This window comes from Triturus cristatus, chromosome 7, assembly GCF_964204655.1.
Source record: "Triturus cristatus chromosome 7, aTriCri1.1, whole genome shotgun sequence".
NCBI lineage: Eukaryota > Metazoa > Chordata > Amphibia > Caudata > Salamandridae > Triturus > Triturus cristatus.
In genome coordinates, this window is record NC_140590.1 from 554,144,928 (window position 1) to 554,154,534 (window position 9,607).

Here is a 9,607-nt window from a genome sequence, read left to right on the forward strand (position 1 = left end):
CAGGGATATGGCCTGTCTGTATGGAAGGAAATGACAGACCCGTCACCGCACCCGTGTTCCTCAGGGTATGGATGTTTCTTTAGATACAGCCCCCAAGTCTAAGCGAGGTAGGGAGTCGGAAAGGCCCCGAGGACGTCAATGGCCCTTTAGGGAGGGTGTGTCTCTCTGTGACGGTGAGGGCAGGGGGGGGAAATAGAAAAGAAAACCAGGACGCTCTGGATAGCACCACTGTACCACCACCAAAAGTAAAGCAACCCTCGGTGACCCCGTAGGCAACCCCTCCCCTTGTCTACCACCCGCTTCCCGCTCCCGTTATCCCGTGGTTTTAGCCACTCACCGGCCCCGCCGCAACACTTCCTGGTTGCGGCCACTCTCCAGCCTCCTCCTGTGGGGTCCACCACTCCTCGTACCACGCTTCGTCCGGAGCCTCGTCGGCGTCCTCTGCTTCTGGACTCCGCCCCGTCGTTTTGGCCTTTCTCTGCTCCGGTTCCGTCCTCCTCCGGTACTTCTCCTCGTCACGCTGAACTTCTTCTTCTTTTCTTCGGTCTTCTCCCTGTTCCACCGTCGCTGCTTCCTCTCTCTCTCTCCTCTCTCCGGCACCAGTGCGTCCGTCGTCAGTTGCGATGCTTCTTTTCTCTTGTAGTGAAGAAGCACATCCGGGTTTAGTCCCTCCCCCTTCCGGGTCATTCCTGTCGGCGCCAGGACCTGTAGGGGACTGTAGTGTATGGGGTGGGGCCAGCCTCCACAATGGTGTTTGCTGTCTACGGGATCGTTCGAGGCCGGTCTCCCCGGTTGCGGCCCACAGGTAGGAGCGGGGAAGGGTCGCAGGCATGGTATGGTCCGAGGTCCTCTCACAGTGGATCACACATGACATGCGACAGCCGTTAGTAGACTTACGCCGTTAATGGGAAACAGACTTGGAGGAGGCCATTGAGGAGAAGCAATGGGGAGAGATACTTGAACAGGCCTGGAAGGGCACCAGGAACGCACACTTTCAGTTAACTCACTTCTATATACTGCACAGGGCCTACCTTACACCCGGGAAAATCAACGAGTACTTTGGAGTATCGTCCACCTGTCCAAGATGTAATCTGGAGGGGGCGGGGTTCTTGCATATGTTTTGGGAGTGTCCATACCTGGGAGAATACTGGAGAGGGGTGATGACTTGGCTGGCCACAGTGACGGAGAGAGAAGTAGCATTGACTCCTGGTTGTTGTCTGTTGCATTGGTTCTCACACACTGCCAAGACAAAAGTCACTAGTAAATTTATAGACTTGGGGTTAGTACTGGCAAAGAGGGAGCTTACTACTCATTGGAAGTCAAAGAATACCCCCAACCTTCTGAGATGGAATAGGGAATTAGTGAAATGGGCGGAGAGTGAGGGGACCTGCAGGGAATGAAAGGTTGCTGGAAATGGCGCATGCCTGGATGGCATTGATGGACCTGGTGAAACACCCGCCTGAGGATGCAGAAGACGCAGAGGGGCGAAGTACTGGGTGACTAAGTTCAGCGATTCCACGTATACTTGGAAATAATATGGGGCCAGGGAGGGTACATATGCGTGCTCCCTTTCACTCTCTCCATGCTATTGACCCCTGAGGTCCGGGATGCAAGGGACATAGAACATGGTGGATGCACTAAATGACCATGAACTGAAGTTTTCTTGAGGGAGCGGCATGCCTGAGGGGGTTGGGGGGTGGAGTGCGTTTTCTGGGAGTTTGGGAAGAGGGGGAAGCGTGGTAGCGGGTGTTGTAATAATGTGTTTTTATGGTTTATATCCCTTTATTGAATTTTCATCATACAAAAAGGTTCAGCAATACTCCAACCGCTGTTTGCTATAGTCACTTTCTTAACATAGGGCCTGACTGGCCACCTAATGCTTGTCAATGGCATATCAAAATATCAGGAGACATTGCATACAGAACCATAAAAGGAACCTTATTAAACCCCCCTACCCCACCTCCACCCCCCACCCCTGTCTCTTGTCCCCCAAATGAAAGATCTAAACTGCTACTCAGGTTCCCTCAGTAGAGCCCATATGTTCCTGTTCGATCTGCTGTGGGGCGGAAAGGCGCAACAATCGAAGATACCGGGGACAAGTGAACTACCTAAATTCAGAAGCTAGAAGAGACAGGAAAGGCTGCCATAGCTCAGAGTACATGGATCCTTTACCTGCCATTGTCAAAGTAAATTTCTCCATTCCCAAGACATGCCACAGGCAGTATAGCCAGCCTGTAAAAGTCGGTATGTGGGGGGTGCGCCAGTGCGTATGTTTTGTATTGCAGAGCCTAGCGCAATCGCCATCAAGCGGCCTCTACGGGATCTTAGCGGGTAGGTCAAGGGATTCGAAAGGCCCAGGAGAACATACGCTGGGAAGCGTGGTATTTCTGTGTCGAAGTGTTTATCCACTTCGTCCAGGACCGGATTCCAGTATGACTGAAGATGTACACATTCCAATAGCAAGTGTACTAGGGTACCCACAGCTCCACAACCCCTCCAGCACGTCGCTTCTTGAGTGGGATCTATTAAATGAAGGCGCTCTGGGGTATAGTACCAGTAGGTAACTAATTTTGTAAGAGTCTCCATCAGCCCCATGTGATATGCTGAGTGATGAGCGCTATAGTACACCCCTTCCCATTCTTTGTGACTCAATGCTCTCCTTATTTCTTTTTCCCCATCTCACCCGACCAGGGTTATACATATGTACCTTCGTGGTTTGTAGCATTTTGTACAGATCTGAAATCATGTTTTTGTCTGAAGTGCGGGTAATGAATGAGCCACCGCTTGCAGGCGGAAAGCTGTCTGCTGGCATCCGGTTTAACCTGGGTATGAAGCGCCCAATGCCGTATCTGGAGATAGCGGAGCCGTTCAGTTTCAGGCAGTCCGTATTCCTGCTTGAGTTGCTGGAACGGTATAACCCCATCTGCATCAAACATAAGGCATAGGGAGCGGCACCCCAAGGCTCTCCAGTGTGCAAAGGCTACCGCGTATGTACCGGGTTGAAAGAGTCAGGGTTGTCTAACAGTGGGGTGAGCGGGGAGGGGAACGTAGTGAGAGCGTGTTTAATGTTAGTGTGATCCCACGCTTCAAGGGTAGCTCAGGTGATGTGAGATGCATATAAATTGGGAGGTCTGTGTCGCTTCCGGAGGAAGAGAATGTCTTGCAAAGGTCTAGCTGCCACTTCCTGGTCCTGGAAGAGCCAATGCTTTTCTGACTCCCATCAACTCCATTCGACTAGATGACGCAATTGGGCTGCCTTGTAATATAGCCGAAGGTCAGGAATCCCAAGTCCCCCTTCCTCCGGTGGGAGCGACGCCAATGCTTGCTTGAGTCGCGGGTTGCGGCCATTCCATATGAATTGTACCAGGTCAGATTGTGTTTGGTGTATCTACCCTTGGGGCGGCCAAAGAGGTATAGTCCAGAATAGGTATAGGATCTGGGGTGGCATGGTCATTTTGACCGCTGCTATTTTGCCAAGCCAGGAGAGAGGATAGTGTTCCACTGGCCAAGCTCCCTGCCGATCTTCTGCCTCAGGTGTGCGTAATTAGCTTATACGATGTCCGGCAGGGAAGGAGCTAGCTGGATCCCTAAATATGCAATTGTGTTGGTCGCCCATTGAATGGGGTGGAGGTCCTGCAAGTGTGCGTGGGTAGAGTGTGCTAGGAAGAGGTCCATGGCTACTGACTTGTCCCGGTTTACCCTAAACCCTAAGGCCCGTGTAAAGGTCTCAAGATCCGCTAGACACGCTGGCAGCGCAATTCTGGGGTCGGACAGCGAGATCAGGACGTCGTCCGCGTAGAGACTTATCTTGTGGGTATAACCGCCAAATTTAATCCCGGTAATAGATGGCGTGTGGCGGATCCTTTGGGCTAGGGGTTCCATGTAGAACGCGAAAAGAAGGGGTCACAGGGGGCACCCTTGCCTTGTGTCCCTTTCTATAGGGAAGTGGGAAGAGGTGTGACCGTTCACGGGGACTGTAGCTGTGGGAAACTTATAACAATTCAAGATGCATGTGCGGAACCTTTCTCCTAACCCCACCCTTTCTAGAACTTGCTCCAGATAAGGCCAATGAACCCTATTGAAGGCCTTCTCGGCATCGATAGTGAGCATCATGTATTCGCCCTGTGTGCGCGTGGCTTTCTCAATGAGGTGTAAGGCCCATTTAGTGTTGTCTGAAGTTTGGCGCTCCGGGATAAAGCCTGCCTGGTCTGGGTCTATGAGGCCAGGCATGTGGGGCGCAAGGTGGGCAGCTAGGATCCCGTGTACAATTTAAGATCAATATTAAGAAGGGATATGGGGCGATAGGCCCGGCAAGTGGTTTTATCTTTCCCTGGTTTGGGATAACTACTATGGAGGCTTCTAGCATATCTCCAGGGATCGCTCCGGGTTCAGCGAATGAATTAAAAAGCTGGGTAAGGGGGGGCGTGGCCAAGCATGGGCTGAAGATGGCCGTGCTGTGAGGGAGCTCCGCCGTCCATCCTAGCCCGCGACTATCCTGTTCACTGATCCGCTTCATCCCTCGACAGATTAAGTGACCGGAATACCAACGAACCCCATCCCGCCGGTCCCGGTGTTTGTAGCTCGCCCAACCGCGGAGAAATCGTCCCCAGAAGCCTCATCCTTCGCCAGGGCCTGAAGCCGGGACGCAAAGTGGAGAGCCCAGCCGGGCTGTTTGACACCCGGCGGTGGCGCCGCGACTTGTGGAGCCAGCAGAGGGATCCTTGCCCCAAGCGGCCTGGGCGGCAACTAGGCGGACACACGGCAGCAGCAGCGCTGAAGATTGGGGAGCCGAGACTGGGCTCCGGAGCGGCACTGAAACGATTCGACCAAGGTGAGGCAGGGCGCGCCGGCCGCGAGGAGGAAGATGGCGGCAGCTCGTCCCTAACAAAGAATTACTCCTGTTGTCCCCGCTTCGCCGGGACCGCTGCCTGCCCTCAGGATTGCCTGGACCTGCATCGGGGCATACGATCTACACCCCCAACCAACTGTGGCCCCCCGGCGAGACGCCCTTGGCCGGCTTCCTTTTTCACGGCGGTGGCGCGATAGCCCGGCGCACCGCCGTGCTCTACTGTCGCGGCCGCTCTGACCGCGGGGGCCTGCCTGCGAGCCCGGCTCGAGGGCCATTGACCTGCTGGCGGTGTCCGCTCCCCCCTGCCCCGGCCTTTGTGATCCTGAGCCAACGGAGCGGGGAGACTCGGCAGATTGGTGCGGCTCAGTGCAGCCTGAAACGCTCGGTCCCATATAGTTAGCAGAGACTGTTGTGCTGCCTGCGCTGACTAACTGAATAGGAGGCCCACTCACTTGGAAGGGAGCTCGGCGGGGGGTGTGGAGCTTGTGCTGGACCCCTTTTGGCTTGTTGGTGTCTGATTGTGCCCGGGAAGAACCGCACAAGTACCTGAGTTTGCCCCATTCCTACCGTGGCTTATAACAACACAAAAACCTGACGCAGTTTGGGGCATAGCCTTACAACCCCCGTCGCACGAGTCGCCAGGGAGTAGGTGTCTAAAGCGTAGCTGAACGCGTGCGTGCCCGAGGTGGCAACTCCAAGACTCTCCGGTGATTGCTTCATCCTTCGCCGGTTAGCTGCCCGGACGCCGCCCGTACCTCGCCCCGATTTTTGCGGGCCACTCCCGGATTTTCGCGGGCGCTGGTCCGTGGTGGGGGCGACTGTGGCCCGTGACCACACACCGGACACATTGTTTGCTTGCCCTTGGAATCTGCTACCAGTGCCATGGAACCCGAGGCGCTTGTGTCTGAGTCCCGGTCCCGATCTGGGATGGACCTACCCTGCGGCCATTTTGGTACGACAGAGTCCACCATCCTGTACACCGGGTTTCAGCAGGATTGGGAGGGTGAGACTCTGAGGAACGTAGCGGAGCGAGCGCCGGGAGCTGTACTGGGGTACGGTGACCTTCTCGAGGCTCTCGGTGCCCTTCACTCCACCTTGATACACGGCGCCTGGGTGTTGGGGAGCAAGCTCGATCGAGTGACATTAGCGTCGGAACAGTTGCCGCCTGCCTATCCCCAGGTACGCTGGGACTTCTTACGCCGCGCACGGGGGGACAGTGTCGTGGCCGCCCCGGTGAATAGTGCACGCCTGGACTCTCCGGACAGTATGTTAACGTGCGATCAGCTGGCGGTGGATCTGGTCGGCTCCGGAGGTCTCGGGCTTGAGTGGGGGGTGGTGGCCTTGACCCGTGCGCGGCCTCCGACGACCCGGGCAACCTCCAGGCTACGGTCGCCCGCTCTGGCTGATTCCGCCTTCCTGGGCCTGGTGTGCAGTGTAAATCCTGGCTCGGTATTGGGAAAGACGATCCTCCATAGAACTGACTGTATCGATCTTCAGAGCCCTCTACCCTACCGGTGTGTGTCGCTTCCTGAGTTTAATTGGACACTTCTCTCCCTGGTGACATTGAACATGGCGCTGGGACGAGGGGTATGCATGGGTGGGTTTTCAAAGAGTGGCCAAGGATGAGGCTGACCCTTCAGAGGTGGTCACCTACTAGGCGGGCGGGCTCGGGAGTTGTGTGTTCACACGGTATAACGGTTATTGTACTAAGTATGTAATGCTCCTTTCTCCTTTCTTGACGGGGTCGATTTGGTGTTCTTTATTGGTTACTTTATGGGACAACGTATGGTGCGGGAGGGAGAAGCCGGGGGCGTGTTCTGTAGGCCCTCCTCCAGTTTATTAATACTCTCTCTACCCCCCCCGTCTGGTGGGGGCTCTTTTCCCACTCCTTTTCTCTGTTTCTTCTATATTTCGGGTCTGGTTCCGGGGCGACAGGCACACTGCTGGGGGGAGGGGCCATACTCATCTGCAGAGGTGCAGGGTGGGGGGTTGGGGGGGGGGATTCTTTAGTCTTTCACCTCCTTTTTCTATGGCCTCGTTTTCTTCTCTTATTCTTTCCTGTCCTTTTCTGGGATCAGCATGATAGAACTCCCTTGTTGTTAATCACTGCTGTTTTCGGAGTGCCATAATTTCCGTGGAGTTTCCTGGGTCTTGGGGCAGGGGGTTGCAGGCGCAAATGGCCGTGTCCTTTCTTCACATCCTGAACTTCCTGTTTCAAGCGCCATTGCTAAGATAGACTGCTGGATATTGTTGACGTTCATCGCTCTGCCTGCCATTTTTCGCTGCTGGGAAACTGCTTGGCACCTGATCCTTCCATCCCTTTCTATTATAAAATGTAAACCTTTATTATCCTGGTCTCCTACTTGGGCTGTTCAGAGACTGAGAGTATGCTAGCGACGAGATTTTGCTCCCCGAGGTACTGCCTGTGATAGCCCTGCTCTGTTATTCTGACTGCTTAGCGGCCGGCCCCGGGGGTTGTAGGCCCGTATGTGTAACTGATTAAACTGTCAATAAAGGTTTTAAAAAAAAAAAAAAAAAAAAAAAAAAAAAAAAGCTGGGTAAGGAGCGGTGCAACCTAGGCACAAAATGTCTTATAAAAAATGTCAGAGAAGCCATCTGGCCCGGGGGCCTTAGCCGGTTTGAGGCGTGCGATGGCAGCGACAACCTCCTCAACCCTAAAGTCTCTGTCGAGGTGGTCAGCTTGAGCTCTGGTCCGAGCTGGCAGGTCCACAGACTCAAGGAAGGCGGCCCCATTTGAATTAGACAGCGGTGCGCCAGCGTAAAGGCGGGCATAAAATTCCCGGAACGCCTCAGCAATCTCCAGGTCCTTCGAGACTCGCCTACCGTCTCCCCCCTGGATCTCCCGGACCCCTGTCGCTGTCGGGTCTCACGCAGTTTGTGGGCCAGGAGGCGTCCACATCTGTCCCCTCCTGTGTAGTAGGCATGGCGCAGCTGAAGTGCTGCGAATTCCGCTTTGTCTTGGTCTAATGCTGCGAGTTGCTGCCATACGGATTTTAGTTGGCGCCAGACCCGTGGTGCTGCCGTCCGTTGGTGCATTTGCTCTAACTCCCTGGTTTTTTGGGTGAGTTCATCCCTCTTGCGCCTGCGCTCTGCATTCTCTGCTGCTGAGAGAGCTATCAATTCCCCGCCTTATGATCTCTTTGAGTGTTGCCCACTGAGTAGCGAGGGTAGTATCCTCATTAGCATTATGGGAAATGTAATCCGTTATGGAGCGTCGTATATGGTCCACCACCACTACCTGGTGTAAAAGGGTGTCTCGGAGTCGCCACGTCCGCGTGGATAGTTGTGTGGGTGTGAGGGCGAGGGTGACGATGACTGGCGCGTGGTCGGAGAGGGAGGCAACCCCCATCGCCACCCCTGTCACCATCGTCTGAATGGGTGCAGATGCCAGCAGATAGTCCAGCCTAGCATAGGTATGATGCGCACTGGAATAATAGGAGTATTCGCGACTGAGGGGGTGAAAGCTGCGCCACAAGTCCCGCAGGCCCAGATCGTGTAAGCAGGCTAATACCTCCACCGACAGCGCCCCGGTCTGAGTAGTACGTTGGCCTGATCTGTCCATAGTGTTATTGAAAACCAAGTTCAGGTCGCCCCCCAAGAGGATTCTGCGGTCCGTCATGGCTGTTGCTTCAGTGAGGACTGTGTGTAAAAATTGCTCTTGCCCTTCGTTGGGGGTGTCAGGCCGCCCAGTGCAAATCGATAAGTGAGCAGTCTACCCTTGATTTCGGCTTCTTTATGTAGAACCTCCCCTTTGAACATCTGGGCAACTAAAATGGCTACTCCAGCTGATTTAGTGGGGCCTGAGGAGAACAGTTGAGGTGGGAACTTGTGCGACCGGAGGCGATGGCAGTCTCTAGCAAGGAGGTGCGTCTCCTGTAGTAAGCAAATGTCTGCACTTTCATTGTCTAAACATGATACAACTGCTTTACGTTTCACAGGGTTATTAAGGCCCCGCACGTTCAAGGTGAGCACTTTAAGCATAGTAGAAGGCATTTAGGGGTTCGGAGAGATTGCAAGCATGCACAAGATCTGGGGTCTGGTACTACAGGGGCGTGTGGTGGGTAGTGAATCTGAAGTGCCATGGTTGCGTGGACCAAGATAATCTATAAAAAAAACGGGTGGACAAGGAACCCCAGAAACCAAACAAAGTAATCCCCCAAAAAGTCTGTAATTAAACCCACAAAGAGAGGCAAAAGTGAACTAGAAAAGCAACAAAAGACGTGTCGTAGTCCATCATCTTCCGATGATCGGAGAGAACTGTCCATGGGGAACAAGTCGTGGCCAGTGACACGCCCTCCCCCTCCCGCTAGGCTCGCCTAGCATATGCGGACCCAGCATGAAACTTAAGTGCATTATGAAAAAGTCAACCAGACTGTGTCTTTGATAGCTCTGCCGGCAGTGTCTCCAATGCTGCTTTCTGGCCTTTAGATATTTCGGCTGGGTTCAGTTGTTTGAGCCGGCGTCGCCGGCCCTGTTGCTTCTATCGTGGCTTAGAGTCGTCGGTGCCAGGTGTGGGGCCTTCGTCACTGCTCACGTCTGCCGGGGGATCTATTCCTAGAAGGCGGCAGGCCTCCGCGAGGGACCGGAGCTGAAACAGCTTGCCATCCATGCGAAAAATCAAGCGAAACGGGTGGCCCCAACTGTATGCGATGTCGCGATGGCGAAGGTATGAGGTAACTGGTCGAAAAAGCCTTCTTTTGTGAAGTGTCAGAGCGGCTAGGTCCTGGTACAGAAGCA